General features: G+C 39.3%; 1 long non-coding RNA gene across 1 annotated transcript; it reads left to right on the top strand.

Moving 5' to 3' along the window:
- Positions 1–3772: 3772 nt before the first annotated feature.
- Positions 3773–15426, top strand: LOC148044919 (uncharacterized). The gene is made up of 3 exons (XR_015697137.1): positions 3773–3902; positions 14332–14423; positions 14769–15426. It is a non-coding gene; the product is annotated as an uncharacterized LOC148044919 (long non-coding RNA).
- Positions 15427–24779: the final 9353 nt, after the last annotated feature.

Here is a 24779-nt window from a genome sequence, read left to right as displayed (position 1 = left end):
TTCTTTCTTTCTTTCTTTCTTTCTTTCTTTCTTTCTTTCTTTCTTTCTTTCTTTCTTTCTTTCTTTCTTTCTTTCCACGTTCCCTCTGTGGGAAGCACCCCACCCCCAAAATAACTGCTAAATGTCACTTGGCAAACCTGAGAAGCTTTTCAATTTAAAGCAGGACTCCAAAGTTTGCAGCTTAAAGACTTGTGGACTTCAACTCCCAGAATTCCATAGCCAAGCATTCTGAGTTCTGATTTAAAGCAATAGCATTTGTTTTTTTTTCCCTTTGCTGAATCTCCTGGCAGTAAAGTGAGTTTCCTTCCTTCTTTCTTTCTCTTTCTTTTTCCCCTCCCTCCCTCCCTCCCTCTCTCTCTCTCTCTCTCTCTCTCTCTCTCTCTCTTTCTCTTACTTTTTAAAGCTTTTTTCCCCTTGCCTGGAGAAAAAAACTTGTTTTTAAAAGCTTCTGACGAAGCTTCTAATGGGAGAACAGGTTCAGGGACATGGCCAAGCCACCATTTTTACTACTGGTCCTATCCGGTATGGGAGATTCTCACTACCTCTTCTGACATACCGGACCATAAAGAGAGGAACCCACCTCTGCTCCAGTGGCTTCAAGGTCAGAGAAAGAGACTTAGAGAGGACCTACCCTAATAGATGAAACAGTTAAAAGTGGTGGTGGAAACTTGTACCTTCAGACTTGAATGATTCTGTTAATATAATCATACAATGAATCAGAATTAACTTATCTAGTCATGCTTCCTTTCTGATGTTCCTGGGAGGATTGACAAAGTTTGCATGGAAACTTACTCATCCCCTTGCCACCACCAGTCGTATAAAAATAACCAAAAGGGAGATCTGGAGATTTGGATTTAGGCCTCAGCAACATCAGATAAAAATTAAGTAGTTCTTTATAAGCTAAGTACATACTCTGTATTTTGTTTACTTATTATTTTATATTTATCCTGCCGTTATTATTTTATAAATAATGCAAAGTAGCAAATATACTTAATAGTCATCCCTCTTATTTTCCTCACAACAACCTGATGAGAGAGAGAGGGAGGGAGGGAGGGAGGGAGAGAGAGAGAGAGAGAGAGGGGGGGGGAGGGAGGGAGGGAGGGAGGGAGAGGGAGAGTGTGAGAGAGAGAGACTAACCCAAAATCATTAGCTAGCTTCCATGCCTAAAGCTGGACTTAATGACTAAACCAAACGTTGTGTCTTTTATCAAGTGAACAAAGACAGCAAATGCATTAACATCCTGGTTTCAAATTATGTTCAGTAATTACTGTGCATGTTTTAAAGTAAATTACATTAATGAATGTGTTTCTCGGAATCTTGTTCTAGTGGAGCTGGTGTAGGCAGAAGGATTACTTTATGAAATTTCTTTATGAAAATATGAACATGGAAGCAACCAATAGAAAAGTACTATGGGTACAGAGTGACTCTGGAATATGGGTGACTATAATAAGAAAGATACATCTCCATTTAACTACCCTAAAATAAGACTTTCTGTGGGATGATCAAACCACATATATCTCAAAGGATGGGATGTGCTCAAAGTGTACAGTATCATTGAAACCATTAAAAATACTATCAAAGAATTAAGTAGGAAATCTAGAATTCCAATATTTTGGTAAGTAGCTAATTATTGAATTTTTTTATCTCTAGTTTTAGAAACTAGAAATACAGCTAGCTACTTCCTTAAAGTAGACTTAAAATATATTATTGTAATAACAATAACAGTCAATGACGGTTTATAAAACTTTTTATAAAAGTTTAACAAATTTCAAAGCCTAAAGACAGCTTCTTTGTATGCATTCACAATTAAACTGTGTACATTTAGACAAAAATATTGTTGGGTTCAAACAGGTCCCAACTGATTAAAATATCTCACCCACTCACATAAATAAATAATCATGTTGACAATGTCCTCAAGTGGATATAAAATCAGAGATTGCTTATAAGGTTTTGTCTGGCGTAAATTGACCTGCAAGGATGGTAATGTGTCACTTATACATCTCAGTGGATTCCAAGAGTATTTTTTCATTCAAACTAAGATCTTTTGAAGATATTAATTTAAAAATAATTGAAACTATTAACACTTCTATTTTTAACAATTGTGTAGATGCAAATTGACTATTAAATTCTGAGACAGATGAACATTTATGTATATATTTTGTTATCTTTTATGAAACAAAAGATAAAAACTAACAAGAAATAGAGAAATAGATGAGTTGAAAAAATATACAAAAAAAGATGAGATATTTTTTGCAATGCAAAAAAATTAAAAACTGCAGAAAGAAACAAAAACATACAAAAGGTGATTTCCAAAACTTCTTTTACAGAAGATATAGTTAAAGCTTAAATTCAATCCTTATTTTAGCGCTAAGCTATAGCTTCTATTGTTTCAAACAATTTTACTAATCATTGAATTCTGATATCATAATTTGTTTTTTTTTCTGTTTCATGGAAAGACAGTTGGACATTTATAGTTATATTTTCATTCATTAATTTGATTGATCTGGGTTTTTCTGAATGAATGAATGAAAAATCTATTTTAGAGAACCAATTATAATTTTAAAACATAAGAACTAAAACTTGAACAAATGTACCACTGAACATTTTTCAGTCATTTGTTTTATATTGTTATTTCCTTTCTTTTAGTGATGTTGAAGAATATTTGAATCATGAAGATGTTTATTTTTTTTTCTTTAATTTTCTTCTTAGCACTCCTGTCTGTTGCAGGTAGGATATACAAACATAAAGGAATTAATAAAATGTAGCATTGGGGTTGCTACACAGAACTGCCTAGAAACAAGCAGTTAAATATAATAAATAAGTAGAGGATAAAAGGAAAAGGTAATATTTTTAAGAAACTTTCCCAACTTTAAAACTTGAGCACTTTTAGCCTTCCAACATTTTTTGAGAATGAGAATATCTATGTGAGATTATTTTCTAAGACAACTGTGATATTTTTTTACAGTTCTCCTTTAATTAATAATTTTTAGGGATTATGGTCTTGCACTGGGCTCTGCTCCTGGGAGAAAAAAGAAAGGTTTTTCTATAAATGTAACCATTTGAAAACTGTAGCTTCTCAATCTAACTTGGACTGGTGTCATTGAATGTCTGCCGAAAAACTGTCAAATATTAAACTTCATGTCTGCTTCTGCCTGTGTTTTTTTTTAAAAGACCTGGCCTAGATTGAATCCAGAATTTTCTTATAACAGGGCCTTTGCCTCCCATAATCATTATTTAAAAATCCCTGTTATCCTTTTTTCTTTCAGTCAGCTTTTCTTTTAAAAAAAATCCTTCTTGACTTTTCATATTGTGGAAACAGCTGCTTCCTTTAGACAGGTAAAAGTGCTTCAAATGAAGTTTCCTGCCATCTTTCTTTTTTTTCTTTTCTTTCAGATTGACCTCAACATACGCCTAGGAACTGATAGGTCCATTGTCAATAGACTATGTTCATTTATGATTTAATTGTGGATGAGCAGGTAGACCTGTATGTGTGACTTGGTGGTGGTATCTCATCTCAGGAAAGCATGGAGGCCCATCCAGAGAGGCTTTTATGGGAGCTTCTCCAGCCTCATATTGCACAGTTTTGACAAACACTATTGAGGATACCTTTAAAAGTTACTCTATTTTAGTCTTGATTCAAAACAGGCAAGGCATTGCATAGGTATGTGCTATAAATACATCCTGCAAATGGAGAAAATGCTTGCATTCTTTAGTGTGTGAATTCTTATTTTTTTAATGAATATAGAGCCTGGTTGATTTTTATCTTCTTTTTTTGCAGGAATTAAACAAAATGCATGGGGTGATTCAGAGTGTATTCAAATTGGAGGTATATGCAAACACTGGCCTTGTAAACCATTCAAATGGATAGGATTTTGCCTGTATAAAACCTATTGTTGCAAAGAGTAAGTATAATATGCATGTCTTTGTTTCCTTCTTATTCCATTCCAGAATCTGCTCACAATGCTATGAAGTACAAACAAAATTAATCACATCATAATTTAGCCTAATCAATTCCAAGGGAATTTAACAGCTTTTTGCCATATTAGCAGACTAATCATTTGAAATACAGGCTAAAGAAATTCAGGAAACATCCCATTCCTGTTGAGGAGATTGTCTGTAATCCTTGAATACCAGAAAGAGACCTTGATGACAAGTTCTTCAAAAAATAACTAAAGATCTAAATGCAGATAGAATAGAATAGAAAAAATTTATTTATAGGCTGTCCTTTTCCCTGAGGGGACTCAGGGCGACTTACAACGTATAGGGGAGGGAGTACACACAATGACATATAAAACAGTATGTAATTAAAAATAGAAGCAACATTCATCATTCGGGAGGGGACGGATTATAATCTTTAACCCCAGGCCTGACGGGATAGCCAGATCTTGAGGGCTGTGTGGAAGGTCTGGAGGGTGGTGAGGGTACGAATCTCCACGGGGAGATCGTTCCAAAGGGTCGGAGCTAATACTGAAAAGGCTCTCCTCCGCGTAGTCGCCAGTCGGCACTAACTGGCGGATGGAACTCGGAGGAGGCCTAATCTGTGTGATCTAATAGGTCGCAAGGAGGTAATTGGCAGGAGGCGGTCTCTCAAGTACCCAGATCCACTACCATGGAGGGCTTTATGGGTGGTAAGTAGCACCTTGAAGCGCACCCGGAGATCAACAGGTAGCCAGCGCAGCTCGCGGAGGATAGGTGCTATGTGGGCGAACCGAGGTGCACCCACAATCACTCGCGCGGCCGCATTCTGTACTAGCTGAAGTCGCCGGATGTTCTTCAAGGGCAGCCCCATGTAGAGCATGTTGCAGTATTCCAGCCTAGAGGTCACAAGGGCACGAGTGACTGTTGTGAGAGCCTCCCGGTTCAGGTAGGGTCGCAACTGGCACACCAGGCGAACCTGGGCAAATGCCCCCCCCTGGTAACAGCCGACAGATGGTGGTCAAAGGTCAGCTATGGGTCCAGGAGGACTCCCAAGTTGCGAACCCTGTCTGAGGGGTGTAATATTTGGCCCCCCAGCCTGAGTGATGGAACACTAGCCAAATTTTTGGGAGGGAAACACAACAGCCACTCGGTCTTTTCCGGGTTGAGTACAAGCTTGTTAGCCCTCATCCAGTCCCTAACGGCTTCAAGACCCCGGTTCATCACGTCCACCACTTCATTGAGTTGGCACGGGGTGGACAGATACAACTGGGTATCGTCTGCGTATTGGTGGTATCTTATCCCGTGCCTCCGAATGATCTCGCCCAGTGGTTTCATGTAGATGTTAAATAGTAGGGGGGACAAGACCGACCCCTGCGGCACCCCATATGTTAGGGGCCTAGGGGTCGATCTCTGCCCCCCAACCAACACCGACTGCGACCTGTCCGAGAGGTAGGAGGAGAACCACTGCAAAACAGTGCCTCCCACCCCCACCTCCCGCAGTCGTTGCAGAAGGATACCATGGTCGATGGTATCGAAAGCCGCCGAGAGGTCAAGGAGAACCAAGATGGAGGCATGGTAGACAGTAGATGATGTCATATTCCTTTCCTCGTGTTGAGAGAGAGAGCTGTTCAGTTTTGACATAGATGGCCTCTTTGACCTCTCTTTCAAACCAGTGGTCGTCTTGTCCAAAATGTGAACTGTGGACTGTCTTCACCACTTTGCTGTCTTTGTTTGCCCATTCCAAAAATAAAACACCCAGACACAAGCTGAACAATGTGGTATATGTAGTATAATGCAGTGAAATATGTGCAGATCTGTATTTTGGGAAAACCAAACAACTTCACAAATACATGGCGCAACATAGGAAAAAGCAAACCTATCACAATAAGATTCAGAGGTCCATCAGCATTTAAAAGACAAACGCCATTCTTTTGAAGACAGCAAAGTCCACATTTTGGTCAGAGAGGACCTCTGCTTTGACAGGGAGGGGGGTCAAAGAGATATGTCAAGTGGGGAGAGATATGACTTTATACAAATACAATAGCAGAGTTGGAAGGGACTTTGGAGGTCTTCTAGTCCAACCCTAATCCTAACCTTCACAACTTTCAAAAAAAGTGCAAAAAAAGATAGCAGATATATTCTGTCATCCCTTTTGTCTTAAATGACCAACAGCTACGTGTAATGGCAGGAATCTGACTGTCTGAAAATGGAATTCTCTAGTAAGATTATGCATCTGTCATGATTACAGCATGAAAGAAGCATTTCTTTAGCCAGATTCACATTCAAAACTATACATTATCTTAACTTTTTCCATATTCATAGCCTAGGCAGGAAACCCTATACCGTTTCAGACAAATGGCTATACAAGATATTCTTAAAGACTTCCAGTGTTGGGGCATTCATAACTTCTGGAGGCAAGCTGTTCCTCTGATTAATTGTTCTAACTGTCAGGAAATTTCTCTATTTCTTGTTAGTTTTTATCTTTTGTTTCATAAAAAATAACAAATATATACATAAATGTTCATCTGTCTCAGAACTTAATAGTCAATTTGTATCTACACAATGGTTAAAAATAGAAGTGTTAATAGTTTCAATTATTTTTAAATTAATATCTTCAGAAGATCTTACTTTGAATGAAAAAATACTCTTGGAATCCACTGAGATGTATAAGTGACACATTACCATCCTTGCAGATCAATTTAAGCCAGATAAAACCTTATAAGCTATCTCTGATTTTATATCCACTTGAGGACATTGTCAACATGATTATTTATTTATGTGAGTGGGTGAGATATTTTAATCAGTTGGGACCTGTTTGAACCCAACAATATTTTTATCTAAATGTACACAGTTTAATTGTGAATGCATGCAAAGAAGCTGTCTTTAGGCTTTGCAGATAATCCTGATCTTTGAAATTTGTTAAACTTTTATAAAAAGTTTTATAAACCGTCATTGACTGTTATTGTTATTACAATAATATATTTTAACTCTACTTTAAGGAAGTAGCTAACTGTATTTCTAGTTTCTAAAACACCATAGAGATTTAAAAATTCAATAATTAGCTACTTATCAAAATATTGAAATTCTAGATTTCCTACTTAATTCTTTGATAGTATTTTTAATGGTTTCAATGACACTGTACACATTGAGCACATTCCATCCTTTGAAATATATGTGGTTTGATCATCCCACAGAAAGTCTTATTTTAGATGTATCTTTCTTATTATAGATTTATTATTAGAGATGTATCTTTCTTATTATAGTCACCCATATTCCGGAGTCACTCTGTATCCATAGTACTTTTCTATTGGTTGCTTCCATGTTCATATTTTCATAAAGAAATTTCATAAAGTCATCCTCTGCCTACACCAGATCCACTAGAACAAGATGCCTAGAAACACATTCATTAATGTAATTTACTTTAAAACATGCACAGTAATTATTGAACATAATTTAAACCAGGATGTTAATGCATTTGCTGTCTTTGTTCATTTGATAGACACAATGTTTGGTTTAGTCATTAAGGCACCAAACTAGAATGAGTTTTAGTCCTGCTTTAGGCATGGAAGCTAGCTAATGATTTTGGGTTAGTCTCTCTCTCTCTCCCTCTCCCTCTCCCTCTCCCTCTCTCTCTCTCTCTCTCTCTCTCTCCCCCTCTCTCTCTCTCTCTCCCTCCCTCCCTCCCTCCCTCTCTCTCATCAGGTTCTTGTGAAGAAAATAAGAGGGATGACTATTAAGTATATTTGCTTTATAAAATAATAACGGCAGGATAAATATAAAATAATAAGTAAACAAAATACAGAGTATGTACTTAGCTTATAAAGAACTACTTAATTTTTATCTGATGTTGCTGAAGCCTAAATCCAAATCTCCAGATCTCCCTTTTGGTTATTTTTATACGACTGGTGGTGGCAAGGGGATGAATAAGTTTCCATGCAAACTTTGTCAATCCTCCCAGGAACATCAGAAAGGAAGCATGACTAGATAAGTTAATTCTGATTCATTGTATGATTATATTAACAGAATCATTCAAGTCTGAAGGTACAAGTTTCCACCACCACTTTTAACTGTTTCATCTATTAGGGTAGGTCCTCTCTAAGTCTCTTTCTCTGACCTTGAAGCCACTGGAGCAGAGGTGGGTTCCTCTCTTTATGGTCCGGTATGTCAGAAGAGGTAGTGAGAATCTGCCATACCGGATAGGACCAATAGTAAAAATGGTGGCTTGGCCATGTCCCTGAACCTGTTCTCCCATTAGAAGCTTCGTCAGAAGCTTTTAACAGAGTCGGAAGGTACCTTGGGGAATTTTCTAATCCAATCCCTGCTTAGACAGGAAGCCCAATACCATTTCAGACAAATAGTTATTCAATCTCTTCTTCAAAACGTACAATGTTGGAGCATTTACAACTTTTAAAAGCAAGTTGTTCCACTGATTAATTGTTCTAATTGTCAGGAAATTTCTCCTCAGTTCTAAGTTGCTTCTCTCCTTGATTATTTTCCACATTGCTTCCTGTCCTACCTTCAGGTTCTTTGGAGAATAGTTTGACTCCCTCTTCTTTATGGCAGCCTCTGAGTTATTGGAAGTCTGCTATCATGTCTCCCTTAGTCCTTCTTTTCATTAAACTAGACATACCCAGTTCCTGGAACCATTCTTCATATGTTTTAGTCTCCAGTCGCCTAATCATATTTGTTGCTCTTCTCTGCACTCTTTCTAGAGTCTCCACATCTTTTCTATATCATGGCGACCCGAACTGAATGCAGTATTCCAAGTGTGCCTTACCAAGGCATTATAAAGTGGTATTAATACTTCACGTGATCTTGATTCTATCCTTTTATTTATGTAGCCTGGAACTGTGTTGGCTTTTTTGGCAGCTTCTGCACACTGCTGGCTCATATTTAAATAGTTGTCCACTAGGACTCCAAGATCTCTCTCACAGTTACTACTATTGAGCAAGGTACCACCTATACTGTACCTGTGCATTTCTTTTTTGTTTCCTAAAAAGGAACTCTTTTCACCATTGAATTTCATTTTATTAGATAGTGTCCAATGTTCAAGTTTGCCAAGATCAAGTTTGTCATTATCTATTTGCTATCTACAACACAGTCCTTTCAGCTGTTCCAAGAAGGTTCCACACCCATTTTTCCTACTCAGATGACCCTGAGGACACAGATAACTCCAGGTGGCCCTAGTAGCTCTCTAAAAGAATGCAAATGATCAGCTATCTGCAAAGAATATGAATCCTTCCATTCTCCACCATCCAGTTAGAGCTGAAGAAGCTTCTTGGATGAGAAGTGAAACACATTAAAAGAAAAACAAGAAACTCCAGTTTCCTCTTGAAAAGGCACCTCCATGGACATTGAGATTTACTAATTCAGAAAGATTGGTCACTTTACTGGGCAGAACCTAGCAGAGAAAATCCATCTGTAACTTTCCCCCAGTTAATACACTATTGGCTGTTGGATGGAGGCCAGGACTCCTGTGCGGATCATAGGTGTCTGTGAAGCTGATGCTACTCCTTTTGCTGAAGTCAGTAACAAATGATTTTGTTTGTCAGTTTCAGATAAAAGAATGATTCGGCTTCCTTCTACTTCTGGATGTTTTCTTCTGTGTAAAACTGCAGATATAAGGATAAGGTCTACTATTAACACCTGGCCATGCACATTCTTTGTTTATTTTATTGGTTTGCCCTTCTGGTGCCAGACTGGGACATCTGGGTACCACCACTTTCCCACGGCCATTCAGATAAATTCAGATTTATCAGCAAAATTAATTTTCATATATTGCTTCCTTTTTCTATTAGTTTGTGATAGAATTTAATTTTTTGTTAAGGTTACAGTAGAGTGAAAATGAACTTAAGTTTACCTCAGATATATTAAAATCTTACTTCTCCATAGTGAAAAAATAACCCATGAGTGCTACTGATACTGGTAAAGAACTCTCCTTCACAAAGTGTTGACACTCTTCATAGGGCAGAACAATGGAAAATTGCCTCACTTTCATTTAGTAGAACAGTGTCATAAGTGACCAAGGTGCTTGGAAAATGTCCCAGAAAACTCACATATTTTAAGACCTTTATATCAGTAGACCTCCAACCATCCAGGAAAACAAAAGGGTGGGTGTAATGCATTTTTCCCTTCCTTGCAAATGCATTCTGTCTTATGCTGTCCCTCTCCCATACACACACAGTTGACTAGATGTTTATCAGTACTCACACATTATACTTTTTGTAATTTTCTGATGCTGGTACATTATAGTAATGAGGCAGAATAACCTGGACTTCTCATCTTTTACTCATCTTTTTTAAAGGTAAATGCACATCTCAAATACCTCAGGATTAGTTTTTAGCAATATACTTTTAATGTAATAAATTTCCAAGTCTCAAGTCAGACTGAAAATTCACTAAAGAAAAAAGAAAAAAAATCTCACTGCAGGTAGTCTTCGAATTACAATGATTCATTTAGTGACCATTCAAAGTAACAAATGAAAAAAGTGACTTATGCCCATTTTCACACTTACAACCATTATTCCATGGTCATGTGATCAAAATTCAGATGCTTGACAACATATTTATGATGGTTGCAGTGACCCGGGGTCATGTGATCACCTTTTATGATCTTTTGACAAAAGTAAATGGGGAAGCCAGATTCACTTAATAACTGAGTTACTAGCTTACCAGCTGCAGTGATTCACTTAACAGCTATGACAAGAAAGATAATAAATTGGGGCAAAATTCACTTAACAATTGTTTTAGTTAGCAACAGACATTTTGGGCTCAATTGTGATCATAAGTAGAGGACTATCTGTACAAGACATTGAGCCCATTTTGGTTCCCACATCTTTTCCAGAATTTATGGACTTGTGAATTTGTAAATTTCATCCCACATTTTCCACTTTGGTCCTTTTCATTCTAACAAAGGTAGTACTCACCTTTCCGATATCCTAATTATTCACAAACTCTGTGTTTTGTCTTGAAATATTGAAAATGTTTCCTACCAAATGATTTCAATTCATATCATTTTGTTCAGTTACATTTGAGATTTAATATCAAACTGAATATTGCTTGATATTAATGATTGTAGAGAAAACAATAATACTTTATTATTTCTTTGTCATTTCCAAAATGTTTTGACCATTTACAGCATAAATAAACTCTAGCTGTACCTCTGCAATAAAACCATTCTATGACATTTCTGGTTAAATGTCTCAATATTTTTGCTATATATATATATATTCTGCAATTCCTGCTTCTGTCATTTCTTCTTCAGACCCTAATCATTCCTTAATAAAGAACAGTCTGTGACATGGATGTTATTAAAGGAACCCCATTACCATAAAAAATAAAGTGTCAGCCCTTGGGTGGCTTCTTGGATAAAAAATTTTGGTTAACCATCTTTGGCTCTGTCTGACTTCCTTGCTGAATGCTGGAACATGACAAAAAGTAGGAAGTAGATGGGGAAATATTGATAAAGATTCTCAATCATCCAGGCAGAGATGTCTGAAAGTTGTCTGAAGTTGTTTGAAAGTTGAATCATTGCAACTGGACTAGTTTCAATGTTTCAACTTTTAGACAACTGCAGACAATCTTCAATCTTTGCCTGGATGATTGAGAATCATCATAGACATTTTCCAATGCATTTGGAAGGGGTCCCTTGAGGTGTTGCAGGAGATGGTACATTTCAACGACTCTCTGCCTAGCCACCTTGAACTGAGGAAGAAGCCTGGATGGGTAGTGAAACATCTCTGAAACTTAATTGTAGTCCAGTTGCAATTATTCAAACTTTAGACAATTTCAGGCAACCTTCAGGCTTCTCTGCTGGATGATTGAGACTTTTCATAACATTTTGCAACACATTTTGGGCAGGAGTCTCCTGAGGAGGGTTGGTGTCTTCCAACAACATTCTCCCTAACCGTCTTGCCCTGACTGATGAAGCTGCCTGGATGGGTAATGAAACATCTCTGAAATTAAAATTTAGTCCAGTTGCAATGATTCAAACAACCTTTAGATGGGGAAAGCTACAAATACTTTGAATTTTTTTTTTGGGGGGGATCTTCTGTTTGGTAGCAATTATGTTCAGTTTACAGATCACACATGATTTTTCCACACCTGAAGAACATTCCATTGAAATAGCTGAATTTTGCACTTTGGGGTTGGGGGAGGGGGGCAGAGGTGGGTTGCTGCAGGTTTGGCCTGTTTCAGCCGAACTGGTAGTAGAATTGAGGCCTGGGTCGCAGAACTGGCAGCGACCCAGGCCTGAAACGCCCCCGAACCAGTTCCCTTATTGCCATTTGAATTTTAGTGACTGCACGTGCGCAGTTCACTAAACTCACATGTGCATGCACAGTTCACTAAACTGGCATATGCACGCACAGTTCACTAAACTCGTACATGCATGCGCAGTTCACTAAACTTATGCATGTGCAGTTCACTAAACCCGCATGTGCATGCACAGTTCACTAAACTCACATGTGCATGTGCAGTTCACTAAACTCGCATGTGCATGCACAGTTCACTAAACTTGCACGTGCATGCGCAGTTATCTAAACTCGCATGTGCATGCGCAATCACTAAACTCACACGTCCATGCGCAGTTCACTAAACTCGCATGTGCATGCACAGTTCACTAATGCCCCCTAACCCTAACCCTAAACCTAACCCTAAACCTAACCCTTAACCTAACCCTAAACCTAACCCTAAACCTAACCCTTACCTTAAGTTAAATCGGCTTTCTTTTGACGCGCTATTGTAAAGTGCCCTTCTTTCTCCACGCTGGCTGTTGTCGCCCTGTTGATGACGTCAGCAACACAGTTTAGTCGGGCGCGGTTTTGTCGTTCGCCCTTTTGTCGGGTCACGGACCAGTCACTTAGTAACCATTTAAAGTTATAAAAGGGATAAAAAAATCCCAAAAGGGATTTGTGATCTGAATTTGAAGGTCCAACACACACAAACACACACACACACACACACACACACAGAGAGAGAGAGAGAGAGAGAGAGAGAGAGAGAGAGAGAGAGAGAGAGAGAGAGAGAGAGAGAGCGAGAGATCATAGGTACATTGTACAAAATTGAAGACTTATCTCCTTTCTGTATAATTAGACTTCTGTTCTCTATTCCTTCCTGTTTGGTGAATGTCCAAAGTTTAATTAAAGTTCAAGATTTTAATGTAGGAGACAGTGTCTTCTGGAAATGTATGATGATAACAGATAACCAGTATTGGCAGTGATCATGATGGGGAAACACAACAGATACTGAGACTTCAAAAAGAAACATATTAAAATTTAATCCCAAAACAAAAGTAAATTGTAACAAGTAGACAAGAAGGCACAAAATGTTGGAAACTGTTTTACTTTTAAAACAAATGTAGATAGGAAGATAAGAATGCAGGGACTTGGTATTTAAATCTGACATGCTAAAAAGATTTAAAATCATAGTTTAAGGAATGTGAGATGACTCAGCTGAGCATCACATGATGTAATTATCCAGCCAGGCTATCAAAATGAAAGATTAACTCACTATAAATAGTTCCATGAAAAAGGAATATAGAATAATAGGTATTTACAAGACTGAAAAGTGGAAGAAGGAAACTACTTTGAAGCAGTTGAGGCTTCCCATATTTTCGGTAAATAATTTAGATAGCCACTTTTGTACATAGGGCAGGAATGGAAGGATTGGATTTTTCATAGTGGGCTTCCATATAAATCAGGTTCTGATTTATTTCCTCGGGGATCTAGTGTGCAAAAAAGGAGCACCACAATAGCTACTCCAAAATGGAATATATATATTAACATATTGTTAGCATTTATTTTTGATTAAATAATTCATTCCATCACAAACTTTACAGATTTTTACATAAGTTACTTTTTGATTTGTATACTGATTTGGGTAATGTGATGTTAATAAATTTCATCCAGATCCTTCTTACCTCTATAGATCAATGGTAGTCAACCTGGTCCCTACTGCCCACTAGTGTGTGTTCCAGCTTTCATGGTGGGCAGTAGGGGGTTTGCTGCAACTCTGCTTTATAAATTTTATAAAGTAAAGTTACTTCCCTACTTTATAAATCACCATTACTGTGGAACCGGTGGGCGGTTAAATTTTTTTACTACTAACAGAGATACAAAAGTAGGTGGTAGGTATAAAAAGGTTGACTACCCCTGCTATAAATGATTTAAATTTTAACTAAACTTAACTTAGACCTAAGCATTGATTAATTTAAATTTAATATGATTTATCTTCAGGAATATATCCAAGATTATATCCTAAAGTCTATTCACTATAAAGAAGTTAAGAGTACCAACTAGTTTAATTGGCTTTTGTTTCTGGATTTTTTTTTTCTTTAAAAAAATGTATTAATTAAAAAGGTGCTTTCAGCAATGCCACCTCTGGAGCATAAGTTAAATAAACTGCATACTTTTAGTTATTACAGAATTTGCACCTGATTTCCATCTATGAAGACCATCAGACATCACTTAGTTCTCCTTTTGTTGGTGACTTTTCTGCTTGATCCAAGTAAGATGTTCATGTGACATTGAGTGGTTTGAAGTATTGACAGACTATATAATTTTATTTGCAATAATTAGAATTAAGGAACACCTAGACCAGATTAAAAATGGAATTAGTGAATGACTATTCACATTAAGCAAAGACGAAGAAGGACAGCTTTCACATGCATAGGCAATATCATTTGTGGTAAAATAACTAATACATCCAGTTTGTAAGTCTCTTGGATATTCTACATAGACATGGTTGGGGGGGGGATACTGGACCAGTGTTGTCTTTAAAGAAGCCTGAATGGATTCTTCCATATGTGATAATTGCTTTAATTCTTACTGGAATTTAACATCTTTTCTACAGGTTTCTCTGATCCTGTTCGGACTTATGCTGCATGTGTGAAAACTGGTGGAGAATGCCTTGGTTTCATATGCACTTGGCCTTTTCAAAATAATATTGGAAAATGTGGCAGTGAATTTTCAAGGTGTTGTATGTTTTGATACTGCATTATCTTGGCAGGGGTTGCCAGTGGATATAAAAATATAGATCTATTTTAAATTATATCTTCTGGGTACGTGTATAAAAGTGATTTGCATCAAGACTGCCTGTGAATATTCTCATATATCTTCATATTTTAGTTGTTTATCTGTCTCCTTCCTGTAAAAAAGGATTACTCTGCTAACATGATTTCTAGCATTAGGCACAAGTGCATTAGAGCTAAACTGTCAATAACTGATTATTTCTCCTCCTACATGATGATGATTTTGTGCTAGAATAATTTGTTGGATAATTGGGGTTAATTAATTAATCACCTACTATCACCTAATATATGATAGGAAATTGGCAGTTCTTAGTAGTAGATAGGTGAACTGCCATTGATTGATATCATAATTTCATTCTAGTTATCAATAACCATTTTGAACATTGATGTTCTGTTGCAATTCTGTGACTTAATGCTAAATTGTGATACTGTATTTAACAAATCTTTATATTCAGAATTGTAGTGGTTATATTAGTATCTTTGATTTATTAATAAGAAATTAAATAAAAACTCAGTTCTTGTGAAAAGTATAAACAAATTTCCTCTGGCAAACACAATAAAGCTATAGCTGTGTTCACATAAAATGCTGATTGATAAAGTGACTAAGCTATGACAACACGAGTGGATGCTTTATTTATGGTTTCAATATATCATGTCAATGCAGATGATTGGATTTTTTGGAGGAAACCATGGTTCAATCAGTTGGGTACATGTCACTGAATCTTCTTTAGAGCTGAAGAAGCTCCTTGGATGAGAAGCAAAATGTCTTTAAAGAAAAACCAGAAAGTCCAGTTGCCTCTTGAAAAAGCACCTTTGGGACAACCATGACCTGGATGCCTGAGAATCTCCACAGACATTCAGGACCTTGTGTAATAATGAAATGCTCATGAGGTACACAGAACACATTTTTGTTAATCTACAAAAATAATTACCATAAGCTAAGTAAATACAAAAATCATTATGACTAACAAAATCTAAAGCATCACACAGACAAACCGGTATTTATTTTATTTGGTTTGCTAATCTCCCCCTAAAAAGCCACTCTTGGTGACTCACAATACAATAAACAAAATAAAAATAATATAACAAGTTAAGTTTACTTTATCGTCATTGCACCTCATACAATGAAATTAAATGCCATCTTCAGTGTACATTATAACTATAAAAACAAAACACAAACAAACATCCTTCACATTCTATACAATTGAACTGAAAACCCAATATTGCATTAGTATTGCACTATGCAGTAGAATTCAATATAGTTACCGCCCTGGGATAGAAGCTGTTTTTCAGCCTATTTGGTCCTTGTTTTTATTATCCTATATCATCTGCCAGATAGTAAAAGTTCAAAAAAAGGCTGCCCAGGTTGTGATAGATCCTTAAGAATGTTTTGAACTTTCTTAAGGCAGCAAGAGCTACAAAGCTTTTTCAAAGAGGGGAGAGGGCAACCAATGATCCTCTGGGCAATGATCACTCCAGACTCCTCTAGAGTACTGTCCTGTCTGCCACTGTGCAATTGGCAAACCATACACAAGTGTAGTAAGTTAAAATACTCTCTATGGTGCAGTGGTAGAAGGTCACAGGCAGTTTTTCATTCAGTTGTATTTTCCTGAGACGTCTCAGGTAGTATAATCTCTGCTGGGCCCTTTTGACCAGTGCTGCAATGTAAGTGACCCAGGTTAGGTGCTCTTTTATGATAACACCCAGAAACTTAAAACTGGCCATTTGCTCCATTGATAAGCAAGGTCTGGATGTCTGATCTAATCCTTCTATAGTCTACTATAAGTTCCTTCAGCTTACTGGTGTTAAGGATCAAGTTATTGTCTCCACACCACGAAAGCAACTGGTCCACCTCATCTTGATAGGCAGACTCATCCCTCTCAGAGATGAGTCCCAAAACTGTTGTATCATCTGCAAATTTAGTAACTGTATTACTAGCATGAGTGGGAATGTAGTCATGCACATAAAGAATATAGAGTAAGGGACTCAACATGCAACCCTATAGCATACCAGTGTTATGAATAAGGGCTGAAGAGATATGATTACCTAATCTGACCCTCTGAGAGCAGCCAGACAGGAAATCCATAATCATAACAAGAACAAAACTGGGCAACAGAACCCTATGGTGGTTCTGGAATTTTTAAAAATCATAGTAAATCTGTCAGACCAACTCAGAACATATACCAACAATTCAGCAAGGGTCCCCACACCTTAATCCAAGCATGTCCATAACATATCCATGTCTGTACTATGGCATGTCCATAACTCCTCACACCCTTGCCTTATGGATTTCTTGAACCTTTTGAGTGGTCTTTGAAGGTATCGTCATAAATAATGCATTGCAGTAGTCTAATTGTGAGGTCACAGAGCATACTTAATTGTCAGAAGGGCCTTCTTCTCTAGGAAAGAATACAATGGTGTAGCAGATGAAGCTGTGCAAAGACTTTCCTGGTCACAGGTATCAAGCAAGAGATATGAATCCAAAAAGACTTCCAGATTGTGCACACATACATGCCAGTGGTGGGCTTCTACCGGTTCAGCCCAGTTTGGCCAAACTGGAAGTGGTACCCAAACTGGTTCCCTCATCACCGCCATTGTCACCATCATCTTGGAGAGCGGCAACAGAGAAGGCCCTACTCCTAGGTGTCGCCAGCCGACATTGTCCCGCTGAAGGCAGCCGGAGAAGGCCCATCCTGTGCGATCTTATTGGTCTAAGGGAGGTATGTGGCAGAAGACGGTCTCGCAGGTATCCAGGTCCCAGGCCATGTAGGGCTTTAAAGGTGATAACCAGCACCGAATCGTGCTCGGAGACCAATCGGAAGCCAGTGCAGCTCACAGAGGATAGGTGTAGTATGGGTGTACCTTGGTACACCCAATATCACTCACGCGGCTGCATTCTGTACTAATTGTAGTCTCTGAACACTTTTCAGGGGCAGCCCCAAGTAGAGCGCATTACAGTAATCCAGTCTTGAGATGACGAGAGCGTGAGTGACTATCTGAAGTGCCTCCCGGTCCAAATAGGGCCGCAACTGGTGCACCAGGCGAATCTGGGCAAAGGCCCCGCTGGTCACAGCTGACAGGTGATGTTCCAAAGTCACTGTGGGTCCAGGAGGACCCCCAAGTTGCGGACCCTCTCTGAGGGGAGCAAATTTTCTTCTGCCAGGCTTAAGGATGGACTAGATGGACTGTCCTTAGGGGGCAGCATCCACAGCCATTCGGTCTTGTCAGGATTGAGCGCGGGTTTGTTCGCTCCCATCCAGATCCTAACAGCTTCCAGGCACTGGCACATCACTTCCACCACTACAGTGAGTTGGCACAGGGCGGAAAGATACAACTGAGTGTCGTCCACGTACTGGTGATATTTAATCCCATGCCGGCGAATGATCTCACCCAGTGGCTTCATGTAGATGTTAAATAGGAGGGGGGATAGGACAGACCCCTGCGGCACCCCATAATTGAGGGGCCTAGGAGTCAACCTCTGTCCTCCGACCAACACCGACTGTGACCTGTCAGAGAGGTAGGAGGAGAACCACCATAAAACGGTGCCTCCCACTCCCACCTCCTCCAACCGTCACAGAAGGATACCATGGTCGATGGTATCGAAGGCTGCTGAGAGGTCAAGGAGCACAAGGACAGAGGAATGCCCTCTGTCCCTGGTCCGCCAGAGATCATCGGTCAGTGCGACCAAAGCAGTTTTGGTGCAGTAACCAGGCCTGAAACCAGACTGAAAAGGCTCTAGATAATCTGCTTCATCCAAGGTCCGTCGGAGTTGGAGGGCCACTACCTTCTCAACAACCTTCCCTAAAAAAGGGAGGTTGGAGACTGGATGATAGTTTTTGAAATTGTCACCATCAATTGGGTCCAGAGAAGGCTTCTTGAGGAGGGGTCTCACCACCGCCTCCTTCAGAGGTTGTGGAAAAGATCCCTCCTGCAAGGAGGTGTTCATAATTCTCTGGAGCCAGCCTCGTGTTACCTCCCTGCTGGTCGAAACCAGCCAGGAGGGGCACGGATCCAGTAAACAGGTGGAGGCACTCATCGCGCCCATGGCCTTGTCCACTTCATCAGGAGTGACAAGCTGGAACTCATTCCAGAAAGTCTGAACAAGACCCTCCCTCAGCATCTCTGCTGGTTCTGTCCAAACGGAGTCCAGGTCTGTCCGAATCTGAGCGATTTTGTCCGACAGAAACTGAGCACACTCCTCAGCTCGACCCTGTAAGGCATCCCCCGTTTCCCCCCCTTTCAGGAGGGAATGGGTTATCCTAAACAGGGCAGCTGGGCAAGATTCTGCGGACGCAATGAGAGCGGAAAAATGCACATATTTTGCCCCCTGTATCACCACTAAATAAGTCCTAATAAAGGCTCTTAGTAGTGTTCGGTCGGATTCGGAGTTGCTAGCCCTCCAGTGTCACTCTAGGCATCTCTTTTGGCGCTTCATCTCCCGGAGTTCCTCAGTGAACCAAGGAGCCCTCCTGGATCCACTGCCGCGGAGAGGCCGCAAAGGCGCAATCTGATCTAGGGCCCCAGTCGCCGCTGTATTCCAAGCGGCAACCAGGGACTCTGTCGGATTGTGGGCAAGAGAGTCAGGTATCTCCCCAAGCTCCTTCTGAAATCCCAATGGGTCTATTAGGTGTCTGGGGCGGAACCACTTAATCGGTTCCACCTCCCTGTGGTGGGGTAGTAGCTTCCAAAAATCAAGCCTCAACAGGAAGTGATCCGACCATGACAAGGGTGAGATTTCTACTTCCCTTAGCTCAAGATCACATCTCCACTGCTCTGAGAGAAACACTAGGTCTAGTGTGTGTCCCACTCTATGAATCGGACCCAGAATTACTTGGGTCAAGTCCATGGCTGTCAAAGAAGCCATGTACTCCTGGGCCCCATCAGAGCGTTTGCCTAAGGACGGCAGGTTAAAGTCCCCCAGTACAAGCAGTCCGGGGACTCAATCACCAACCCGGCTACTGACTCCAGGAGTGCAGGCAGGGCTGTTGTGACGCAGCTAGGAGGTAGGTACATCAACAACAAGCCCACTTGAACCCCTAGGTCTAACTTCAAAAGAAGGGACTCACACCCCACAATCTCCGGAGCAGGGCTCCTGCGAGGAGCTAATGATCCTCGGATAATAATTGCCATTCCCCCACCCCTTCACTGATGTTGTGGTTGGTGAAGCACCTGAAACCCTTCCGGGCACATTTCGGAGAGGGGACTCTTCCCTCATGGCCCAACCAGGTTTCAGTAATACATGCCAGGTCTGCCCCCTCGTCAAGTATTAAGTCCTTTATGAACCACAGACCTGGCATTTAGCAACAGCAACCTGAGACCAGGGCCCTGGCTTCTCTTACCACTTGGCCCTTGAGTTGAGCTTACAGGGCCGGAACGAGGGATCGCTGTGACGTAGCGAGCCCTCCTTCCCCGGTAATGGCTAGCCCTGGAGCCCCCGTCATACCTGCCCCTCCCCAACATGACTGGGATGCTCCGGCCTGCCCCCATCCCAGAAGGCCCCTCCCCCCTCCCATGGCCCACACTCTTCCTGGCAGGTCACATCTATCACTCATTCTAGGATGAGGGGTAGGCCTGGGCCCCCCTATCACTTCTGCTTATGCACTCAGTGGGGGAGGCACCAGGCCACACCCTCAGTCCTTTCTGATACACTCTCAATCACTCTCCCATACACACCCCACTAAAATCCATTAAAACATATAAAAATACAATAGTATAATAAAAAGATAGTTAAAATTAGGTGGGTTCATTCAACAAGCAATCACACCATACACACTCCATACACAAGGGAATTGCGCAGATCTTAACAAAAAATACCACTCAAGTGGATTTGTGCAGGAATCACGGTTGGAAACCAATGATAATAAAGTGGAGGGAGAGTTCCAGAGTCCCTCTCCCTCTTGTAGGTCCGGAAATGCAAGGAGGAGGGGGGGCAGAGGCCCAGAGTCTGAGATGGGCGGAGAGGTTGCAGGGGAGGGGGGTAGCTACCAGTTGAAATCAATAACATTTCGCAGTCTCATCCCCCCCCACCTCTCGCTGCTGACCCAGCCAACCCAGCCAAAGTTGCTGCCAAAAAGGGTCCTCTTGCGAAGCAGCAGATAGCAGATAGTAGATAGAGAGAGGAAGAGGAGGGGAGGGGGGAGGCCTAGAAGGGCTGTGGCAGTAGCAAAAGCCAGCTGCCCAGTCCCGGCAAGCATGGTTAATCCACTCACTGCCCCTCCTCGGGGCGCCAGTCCAATAACACCAGGTCCAGCTCCCCCATGCATGAGCATGCCTGCTTCCGGTCAGATAGTGGTTGAATCTCTGCAGTGCATGTATGGGGTGCACACGTGAAGGGGTTGTGCATGCATGTGCAGGGGCAGGACATGTGTGGGGGGCTGAGTGTGCAAGTGCAGGGATGCATGTGGGAGTGCACACATGTGTGGGAAGCATGTATGAGGGGCTGCGTGAACATGTGTGGGAGTGGGGGCATGCACTGGGGGCACATGCACATTGCATTTTGGGGTTTGGGTGCACATGTGTGCATTTCTACACACATGTACAAATGCTCCAGAAAAGGTTAGCTATCACTGATGTATATGATGGTATTTTCATCAGACCGTGAAGTAAAAATTTGTACTCACAAAGCTTACTGCCTCAAAAACCCGAGTCTTCAAAATGAATGCACTAATTTAACTAGCTACAAACTTTTTTAAAAATAATAGATATTCAATGTATAAGCCTAGATGGAAAAGAAAGGAAACAATAAATAAAGGTTAAAATATGAATATGTGCTCATTTTTAAATTTTCTATTTATTTTTAACAGAGCACTCTAACCGCCGCTTACTAGAAAATGTTCTAGAAGGGAATTTGGAGATTGAGATTAAATGCTGACAAGTCTTTCAAATCTGTGGAATCAGGAAACAATTTTAGTTCCCTTTAATCTTTTCAGAGCAATTTTAGTAATTAAGAAACGTGAAATATCTCAGGTCAGCATCGTGTTCTTTTCCTTTCATATAAAAGAGTTATTTTACCAGAGTACAGAATAACTCAGATGAATGTGATATAATGAATCAGACTTCCGATTTAACCATTAGTTTAAAACACTAAATGGGTGTTTAAGGAAATCTAAACTGAAGTAGCATAAATATTCCAATACTCTCTGGTAAGTATTGTAAATTCAATCAGCAATTTATGATTTCTAACAGAATAATGTCCCAGAGGTGTTTTCCAAAAGGCAACTGGACTTTGTATTTCCTTGAAGATAATTCGCTTCTCATGCAAGATGCTTCTTCAGTTCTAACAGAATAATATTTTTATAAGTATATTTTATTTCATTAAATAAGTCCACAATATAAAACCATGCATTTTAGAGCAACAAAGACATGTTTGATTTCTGTTCATCTGCAAAGATGTAGATAATGTCATTTTCTCAAGGCAATATTCTGTGAACCATCCACAGAAATTTCAACTGTTCACCAGTAGCCTGGATCTGCATCCATTTAAATGTTTAAATTCTAGAAGCTTCAATATATATTTCTTTTTCAACTGATTTTAGTGAGTGGCCAGCGTGAATTAAGGGATGTGATCTCAATTAACAGTTTTCAGACAATTTTCAAACATGACTGCCATGTACCATCTTGCAAGTTTCTTCTTCATACTGATGTTGATTCAGCCAGGTAAGAAATGAATGAATGTATTTGGGATCCGTGCATTTATGAGAATAAACTTTGGATCTCTGGGCAAAGATCTATGATAGAGGACAAATAGCAGGCATCAAACTTCTGGGTAATATATAATCCTAGCAAAACAAATGTTCCAAATAAGACGTTTACAATTATCTGGAAAAATTGGAAAATGAACACTGCTATGCAGTTTTTTCCAATAATTGTTTCAGAAAACTCAAAAGAACCAAATTTATAGGCAATTAAATTTATGTGTGGTGTTCTATAACATACTGAGGGCAAAAAAAGAGCAAAAAATGACATTGGCAGTAAAATTATGTTATAGTTCATATATATTCAAAAAATATCTAAAATTAAATAAGGTAAGGTAAAGTAAAGTAAGGTAAAATAAAATAATAAAGTTAGAACAGAACCTTTAAGCTCTTCTGGATTGTGATGTGTAGTTCACGGCAATGTGATTCAAAAATAATCTATTCATGTAACATTCAAAACATTCAGAGCACTCAAGTATACTTCAAAACAAAAACAAAACATAGTATGGATAAAATTATATCTCATAAAATATCAAGTTGAATTATGAAGGCATGTTCTGCATGGCTGGAACAAGATCAATTTTATATATCATTGAACTTTACTTTACCCTATAAATAAATTCCAACTGGCAAGATGAAATACAAATATATCCCCCACTTTCTTAATGTGGCTAGTCATATTTACAGTATCTTAATGGAGAAATTAAAGGTTTTTAGGGGAAATCAGGGATGGATATAAAAATGGCATTTTGCAATGGCCAGTTATTGGGAGAGGAGAATGTCTCACTTGTGACATGTAGCATCTTCTGCTATCATGCAATAATAATGCAGCAATAGTAGGAATTAGGATAGGATTTACTGTTTATTAGCTTGATGGTTTAGTGATATTAGCATTTACAATAAGGTATTTGTGGGGATATACAGAGATTTGATAATCTTTATGCCAGCAGCTATAACAGAATAAATAGTGGACCTCTTTGACCATTCATTTTGAAATTGCTGTTCAGATAACTCACCAGATCAGGTTTGTAGTTAAAAAATACTGTATGTATTCAGTTTGTAAAACAGCCAAAATCATTGATAGCCAAAAGACAGGCTTATTACATCATCAAAATGCAGTCATGTAGTTACTTTTTTTTCCTTCTCTCCTTCACAATGACTTACATATCATATATTCTTATGGAGAATTACATTCATATATATCCTATGTAGTTAGCATCATACATGCATTTGGTGACTTTAAAAATCATACTGGATTTCAGTTCAGGTGTCTTTTGCAGTTCCCCTTAGGGCACATTTTTCCTTTCCTTTCCATTCCTTTCCTTTCCTTTCTTTTTCTTTCCCCTTTCCTTTCCCTACTACAGTTCTGAAGACATTTTTAAACATTCTGGGGCTTTGCTTGTTTGTTTTCCATCCAGCATTACTATCCAATAATAAAATGAATTAAAAAATGAATACACTCCTTGAGATGTACCACTGGCTATGAGCTTGACTGGTTAAAAAAAGGAATTCGATCAATTAATGGAAGCCATGGGCCTAGACCTAATCATTCTATCTGTTCTCATGCCATCATTTCTAATTCCTTTATTTTGAATAAAAGTTTGAAATGGAAATTACTTGTAAATCTTGTATTTTATCTAGAGTGTGTAGATTAAATATATACAGTGCATTCAGAAAGTATTCAGATCACCTTCATTTTTGTCAATTTTGTTATGCTGCAGCCTGATTCTACAGTTGTTGAAATTCATTTTTTCCTCATTAATCTACACTTAATACCCAAATCAGAATAGAGTTGGAAGAGACCTTGGAAGTCTTCTGGTATAGGATCTCCGCTCAAGCAGGAGATCCTATACCATTTCAGACAAGTGACTGTCCAGTCACTTCTAAAAAACCTGCAGTGATGAAGCACTTATAATGTCTGATGATAAACTGTTCCACTGGTTAATTGTCCTCACTGCTAGAAAGTTTCTCCTTAGTTCCAGGTTGCTTCTCTCCTTGATTAGTTGCCATCCATTGTTTCTTTTTTTTAATATAAAGTTTTTTATTTTTTGTTCTGTATATACAGTTCAGTGGTGGGATTCAAATAATTTAACAACCGGTTCCCTGCCCTAAAGATCAGCTGGGTCAGCGTGGCTCAGT

The sequence above is a fragment of the Thamnophis sirtalis genome, unplaced genomic scaffold (assembly GCF_051295495.1).
Source record: "Thamnophis sirtalis isolate CommonGarterSnake01/CBP01778 unplaced genomic scaffold, rThaSir2_p1.2 scaffold_6, whole genome shotgun sequence".
NCBI lineage: Eukaryota > Metazoa > Chordata > Lepidosauria > Squamata > Natricidae > Thamnophis > Thamnophis sirtalis.
Note: the sequence above shows the minus strand (reverse complement) of the source record. Positions and strands in the feature narration are given on the sequence as shown.